At 33.3% G+C, this 6909-nt stretch overlaps 1 long non-coding RNA gene across 1 annotated transcript in view; it reads right to left on the bottom strand.

Annotated features, from left to right (window-relative positions):
- Positions 1-4563: 4563 nt before the first annotated feature.
- Positions 4564-6909, bottom strand: part of LOC115242004 — a 4732-nt gene continuing 2386 nt past the window's right edge. Inside the window, exon 2 of the long non-coding RNA XR_003884993.1 lies at positions 4564-6368. This is a non-coding gene — a long non-coding RNA (uncharacterized LOC115242004). The remainder of the gene's footprint in view (positions 6369-6909) is intronic.

Raw genomic sequence — 6909 nt, forward strand, 5'->3', positions numbered from 1 at the left:
AGTCTCAAGATCGATCAAACTCTCATAGGTTGACCCAATCGACTATTTTCCATATATACCGTTGTTTTCCATTGTTCGATGTTGTTTGTTAGTCGCGGCTCTATTTCTTTTAGGTAAGTGTCACGGCACTTCGACCTTTCCGATTCATATATACGAGATCCGTGAGATCACAACACACCTTTCTGCAATGTTATCTCAGAATCTCTGACGTGCGAGCAATGGATAAAATCATTGTTATATTCGCATGGACAACATGTACGAAGTCTTAAAAAAAAAACGAACATGACTGACACATTTGACGTCAGAATATCTTTTTGTAAAATTCATCTAATGATTTCTTCTGTTATCGAGATTTTATTTCACATTACAAATATATTATAAAGTATAATTTTTTGTTTCTTATTTATAATTATTGAACAGATTTTTTGTTGCAAGAGCAATCTCTTACTCTATTCTACATAATAAGGAATACATGCAAGTGAATAATATTAGACTTTGCTATTCTTAAGGCTCTTGTTTGTATAAAAGTAAAGATAACTATTGCAGAAAAATAAGGTAAATGTTTTCTTCGCTCGTAGATAAATCTTGCAGTATAATTCAGTTGGGCAAAAATAGTGTTTGCCATTATTATTTTTCGGCGATAAAAACTTTAGCGATAAAAGTTGCTTTGTATAAACGGAAAAGCATTAACCGTGTTTTTAGTGTAGCACACAACGGTTAAGAAAATAATTAAATTTAAAGAATATATGAGAGATAAATAGAGAGAGAGAGAGAGAGAGAGAGAAAGAGAGAGAGAGAGAACGACTCTTTGCAGATGTGTGAGTATATTGCTGTAAGAGCTATTACGGCCTAAAGGTGAAAGGTAATAGCGTAATTTATAAAGGAATTCTTTTCCTTAGTTAAGAGTTTTCAAGATTATCTCTACGGAAAACTGACGATCCGCAAATTAAAAGAGTACAATTTACATGCTTGAATATTTGCGCTGCATTTTATAATCTGTCTGCTTATGTTAATTTAGATAGAGAAGAAAATATATTTGATATATATTTCGGAATAATGATAATTATTTCAGTAAATGTTACTTTCAAATAATTTAATTACACGACAAAAGATTTACACGTCTTTCATTATTTGAATAATTAAATGACAAGCCACACTTTTATGCTTATTATAGATTAATTTTATATATTTTGAAAATAATTTGAAAATTATATGAAGAAATGTATTCATCAAAAATAATATATTTGTCTTTATATGTGCGCGCACATATCTTGTGTGTGCATATATCTTAGATGTCTCAAAGGATGAGTTATGAGTTTAATTTGTACCAAGAAAAACAGCGAGATCCATTAAACGAGACAGGTATATTTACATCGTCATGAAATTATGGCACAGTAATAACTCCCGGAAGTGCGAAGTTGTTCTCTATAATTAAGCAGAAATTTTATGTAGTTACAGTATATACACATCAGTATAAAGATATTTCTTTAACTGTAAGTTATAATTTATGAAGCGCATTTTTCAGTGGAAAAAAATCCAAAGTCCCAAACTTTTTTAAATTTACTAATTATTCGATGAAACTGGATTGTCTTATTATCAGTATAATTCAGTTTATCGAATGGCTCGTAAATTAAGATCTTAAATTGAAACAATGGTACATATGGCCGTAAGTTTTTATTATACATGTATATTAATAATATATCTTTCTTTGCATGTATGATGCAAAGAATATATTTAATAATTTAATAATTAAAAAAATATTTTCAAAAATTATATAATACCATTTTTCTCACACATAATATTTATTCATAACCGAAGAGTAGAAAACAAATCTTTATAAAAAAATAAACCAAATTAAACCAAAATTATACACAAAATTTTAATATAAACTTTTTTGTTTTCGAAAGGAATGGCTTTAAAAGTTTATCGAATATGTCTGAGAAATATGACAAGATTTAAAAAAAATTTTGCTCAGCGATATGTTATCTCATATTTCTAGTTATTTTATAATTTGCATCATACTTTATATTTTTGTCTTACCTTATTTTTTTGTAAATATATATCACATTTAATCCGAACGAAGAATATATATATATATATATACCTGTCGCACGAATCGTAAAATTTCGTACATATTGCGATCAATTCGCGGAACATTCTGCCTAATGTATGCAACTATAAAGAAAAGACCACACGCGTATATCGCGTGGTTTTTACGATTTGTTTGTGAAATAAATCGCGCTTGCGACTGCAATTTTCGTCTTTTGATTTGCAACTCACGCAAGATTTATATCATCTCGGAAGAAATCTGCATGCCAAGCGAGCAGACGCTCGTTGCCAAGATGTTCTACTCGGCGATTTTTTTAGCTATTGTGAGCTCATTGTGCGTGATATAAATTCCCACAATTGTATTATACAATTCTACCTTCTCACGAAACACTTTTCTAGATACCTGAGAAATATATATAAAGAATCTTGCTTCCTGTTCTTCTTGTGTGTAATAATTTGAAACTACAGAGCTAGATATTAATAAATCTGTAAATTAAAAGATTTTTTGGTTTTTATTTATATTGATTTAATTCGGAGATTACTTGGAAAAAGATACGTATACGAGAATATAAATTATTAAAATAATATATAACTAAAATGATATGTAATTTTAAATAAAATGTCATCTTACATTAAACTATTAAAATAAAAGAAAATGCTTTGTGTGTGAAAAATGTAAAAAAGCTATGGTCTAAAAATTTATATTTTTCAATATAAATCTATCAATAAATCTAATTCTGATTCTAATTCTAAATCTTTCAGTAATTTATATTTTTCAATGAATCTAAAAGAGCAAATTAAAAAAAAAATAAAAATTTATCTAACCAAACTTATAAAAAACGAATTGAATTTTTCGTATATCAAGCTAGTATAAAGTTTTACAATTGACTATCACATATATCGATGTAAATAGCTCCCCTAGGTATCACGTAGATTCCTACACAATAGGTTTTGCTCTTCCAAAGGAGTATGTTATATATCTCGACGCACGAGCAGTCTTTATAAAAGCAGTCTTTTCTTTACTTTCCGACCCTGAAACGTTGCAGATGTGCAAGAACCGTTGAGACATCTTATGTAAAGGGAAGAATCTTACCATCCTTCAGAGATAGGCAAAAGCGCAACTCGATAAAAAACCTACTTAAAATTTTACAAATTCGCATACGAATGATATATTCACCGATCGATAAAAATAATTGTTTATCGTTTATAGTCGAGTAAATATTTTGACATGATGTTTTTTAATGGCGCGATCTCGCTGAGCAAAAATAATAAATTATCTTTGCAAATGTTACATGCGCTAACACGCGACTTCTACGAAAACGTACGCAGAAGCCTCGAGGAATAAAGTATTGATCGGTCGAAGCGTGTGTACATATATTAATAATCATACGATTTTTCAATTGGTTGAGATACAAAATAAGAGCAAAATTATAACTTTTCTCTACTAATTAAAAGATGTCAGAATATAATAATATATTCAACTAAAATAAAAAAAAAAGCTGGAGCTTTACTCTAAAATTATAATTAAAAGAAAGTTATAATGATTCTATTTGCCATTAAATCCTGGTATAATTACAATCAATATAAATTTGTAATATGCATAACAATTGCATGTAAAATAAGAATACGTAATAATCATAGAAATAAATACGCTTTCTAATTATTATAAATTCAAAATATATAGATAGTTTCAAAATATATAGATAGTTTATATAATTATATACTTTGTATATAATTATTATATATATAATTATAAAAATGTTTAATATATAAATGCTTGAATTATATGATTTCTAATTGAATATTTTTATTGTATTGTGCATCGTTTGCAAAATAATATTTATAAAAGTCGTTAGAAAACGCGTAAATAAGGAAAAAAAACATTTCCATTTATCGATCCCTCGCAGGCCGTATATTACTTACTTCAGCGTAATAAGATATTTTAAGAAAGACCAAATAACATTGAGACTGCAATCTCTTTTATTTTCCGTATTAAAACCTGCTAAATGGAAACCGGAAACATAACGTTACCAAGCCAGTTCTAGAACAGGAATTGCGCGGTGTGCACGGTAGCACAATGACCGAAAGGTTTCCTTTTGCCTTTCATGCGAGGGTCACGATCCACTGAATACTGTCGGTTACAATTTATGTCTATCGCTAATGACACATCGAAATGTTTTTTTATACGAAATCAACAATTAAAAAGATATTAGTAATTAATCAAAGTGAAAAGGCTAATGTAGCCATTAGAAAACTCGTCGAATATTAATAATTCTCATAATTATTATAATATTAATATAAAATGATTAATTATATAATATTAATTATTGTAACTTTTATAATGCTTGGAAAATAAGAATATGGATTTTGTCAAAAATATTATAGTTAGTGAAAATAAATAAACAAATTTAATAATAATTGAATAATTAGCATAAAATAGTACGTTTAACTGCTGATAATTATATATAAGAATTAAATAATAAAATTGAGGAAGAGGATAATGAATCAATGCGATTCGAAGACACATTGACTACATTTATTTTCGTAGTATATTTGTATATATACAAAGATGTAATTGCGCAATGCGCATATATGTATATATGTATGGGTAAATAAGTATGTTGTTTGTTTCACTTATGTTACATTGCGGATATTAATTAGGAAAGTCAGACTAAATGGAAGAATTCTGGAAGTAGCTCAATGGTCATGCTCTTATAAAAAGTTCAAAAGGCTACCTAGAGTAAGCTATACAGATAGATCTAGTAGGAAATTACGACGAAGTCGAATCTTTTCTGATCGCTCGCCCGATATATTTGCAATCACTCGCTTAATATTTAGCTATTATTTACAAAGATATATCACCGCCTCGTGCGCGCGATATTTTACTGAACCTTTAACCTCTTAACCTTCGAATGACAATCGGCTCGGCGAGATTAGCGTAGGATGAACGATGTCGGATCGATGTAAAAGGGAAACGACAAGTCGAACGCAATGAAGGAATGAGTGTGATCTTATTATTCAGACTTCCATTATTCATCATCGAGGACCACGTTACAATTACGTTACGGTATATCCAAGTTTATCGCGCGTAATCGTAATGGAATCCTTCTAGAATTTTGTGCAGTGTTATTTCGCATATGGCATGCGGATGATTCGCTATTCCTACGTTAAGGGGATATCTCGATGCCTATCGCAACGCGACAGAGTTATCATCTACGTAATATCACAGACAATCTTAAAGTTTTACCATAAGAAGATAGATACTTATGTGTTAGTGGTTATATCGATTTTACAAATGTTTCGACTATTTTTTACGAACTCTTCCGCATGTTATCCATTTGAAAATTATCTGTAAATTTAGAAATATCTGATTCTAATCAGTCATTTAGATATAGACCATCGGCGTTTAATGTTAATTCCGACGACACGAATACGGTCTATTGTATTATAATATAAAACGATCGCGTGTGTCTCTTTTCTCCATAAAAAAAAGATTCTTATATGCAAATCATATCGAATGAAAATACGATTATTCAATATTCTTTTTGAGAATCGAATTTAAAAATCGGGGGATTTAATTGTGTTAAAAATCAAGATCGTTCTCTTTCGATCGCGAGAAATGTCAAGTTTGCCGAACCTGATCTCATATTTCGAGCATATACATATAAATGACGTTTGCATCCCTTCTTTGGGATCATCCAACAATAAATTCGATTAAAAATAAAAATGTGTTCTTAAATAAGCCTCGATGCTATCGTTTAAAAGGAACCAATGATACATTCGTTGCATAAATTACAGCAATAATGACAATCAACCATGCCCCTTTTTTTCTTATCGCGAATCGCCGGAAGAAACCTTTCGAAGAAAAATAAAAAGAAAAAGAAAACAGCCAAACGCATTCTTCCGCCACGGGGTCGTGAACGTGCGCGGAAAGGAAGCGTGGCGGCGGCGCTCATTAAACATTCAACGAGATCAGGCCCGAGTCTCGATCCGGTTGCGGTAATAATTGGGCGATCCGAGGCCCCGTCAAGGTGCCCGGGGGAAGCCAAGCGCGAACGAAAGGAAACGAAGGCGCTCCCACCCGGTCTTTGACATCCGAGACCCCGCGTCTCGAGGCTCCTGTCGGGAAAGGTCGTTCTCTCCTCTTGGCCGGCCGGGAGCGGATCAAGAACACGGCGGCGGCGGTTGCCAGGTCGAAGTTAACGGTTGTTCTCCGTGTGGAAAGGGGGAATGTCGATGCAAAGGGAGTCTCCCGCGGGAAAAATGCCGTTGTTGTCTGGCCGATTCCCTTCTTTCACTACACACACTCCTCGTCGCACCTTGTCCTTCCCCTCGCGATTCTTCTTCTCCTCTTCCTCCTCTCCTTGCTTCTCCGCGCAGTACTCCGACTCCGGTTGGAAGGTACATCGCGATTGGTCACAGCTGGCCAGGATCGATGATGCTGGCTGCTAGGGTTTAATGCCAACATGGCCTCGCGACACGACTGCCGCCTAAACGCGGCAACGTGCGCGTTGGAGTCGATTCAAGTAGATCTTTCGATCGATTGTTCCTTGCCCTAGACACTCAAAGATCTAACCAATCGGATCTTTACAAGTTCGTTCTTTACAAGACCCGAGGCTCCGCCGGTGTCGGATGCACTTGGGAAATCCAGAAGGATTCGTTCTTAGAGAGATTGCACGCCGGCACATCTGCACTTGGCAATTCATCGGTATCACGCACGGCGGTATCTCTTTTTCTCTCCTGCGAGAATACATGCTCGAATGTCTGAGGAACATTCGAGACACTCTGCGAAGGAGAACCGGTGACGGTTCTCCTCTCCTCGAGCTCGCTCGATTCGGCTTTCGGCCATCCAGCGTCGTG

The sequence above is a fragment of the Formica exsecta genome, unplaced genomic scaffold (assembly GCF_003651465.1).
Source record: "Formica exsecta isolate Colony F162 unplaced genomic scaffold, ASM365146v1 scaffold556, whole genome shotgun sequence".
NCBI lineage: Eukaryota > Metazoa > Arthropoda > Insecta > Hymenoptera > Formicidae > Formica > Formica exsecta.